The sequence below is a fragment of the Vicia villosa genome, linkage group LG1 (genome assembly GCF_029867415.1).
Source record: "Vicia villosa cultivar HV-30 ecotype Madison, WI linkage group LG1, Vvil1.0, whole genome shotgun sequence".
Lineage (NCBI taxonomy): Eukaryota > Viridiplantae > Streptophyta > Magnoliopsida > Fabales > Fabaceae > Vicia > Vicia villosa.
In genome coordinates, this window is record NC_081180.1 from 177,620,880 (window position 1) to 177,621,960 (window position 1,081).

Below are 1,081 nucleotides of genomic sequence, written 5' to 3' on the forward strand. Positions count from 1 at the left end.
GTTCCGCGCCGCGAATGTGTGTGGCTCCGCGTGCTGTTAGTTGTTGCGACAGGCCGTTTTGAAAAGTTTAAAAATGTGTAACTTTTAAACCGTAAACCGGATTTTGGTGCCGTTTCGAGTACAGTGAAGCTAAACAAATAATTTATATACTCAAATGGTGTTTGAGTGGTGGCTTGAATTATTTTTAAAACACCGATGTTATTTGTTGTGGTGAGATATGTTTATAGGTACACTAATGAATGTTTTACCTGTATGATGTTGTGGTTATAACTGGTGTTTATTATACATGTATTATTGGCGTGAAATGCGTGTTTTATTAATGATTATGACCTTGATCGATTTATGTGGGTGATGAGCATGTTATGGTTGATGCATGCATTCATAATCATTACGTGGCTGGTCCTTGACGATGGTGGATCAGTGGTAGCTAATTCCCATTTGTGGAATTAGTGAGTGGGTGTTACCGTATCCTTGACGATGGTGGGTCGGTGAGTTGGGTTATCCCAGATTTTGGTACCACATGCATGTAGTTGCATTGCATTAGGCTATTTTGCTATTATAACATGAATGGAAGATTGTCCAATGTTATAATATGTGTTAATTTGGTTGTTTGCTTGCTGATTGTATGGTTTGAATCTGATCATAACTGTGATTGGGTGAATGGCATGTGAAATGATATTTTATTATCTATATCTTATAACATTAGTTAAATGTGAATGAGACTCACCCTTACTGTTGTTATTTTTCAGATTGAGGAGTAGCTCTCGTACTTGGTGAGGATTAGCTCGTCAAGTAGTTCGTTAGAGTCAGTTGGGTCCGTGTCATGCTCTGGTCGTGTAACACTGGGGGCGTCATTTAGAGTTACTTGTTAAACTCTTTTCATTTTGGGTGGATTTTTATGTTGATGTTTTAAGTCTGTGACTTGGTTGTTTGTTATTCAGATGTTAAAGATAATTCCGCTGTGTTAAACATGATGATCTGAATAAATTTGGTTGACGTTCTCTTTTATGGCATGACATGAGTATTATTGTTTAATTATTTGGAAGTTGTAATGCCCTTTTTCATGTTTACTCTGATTAAT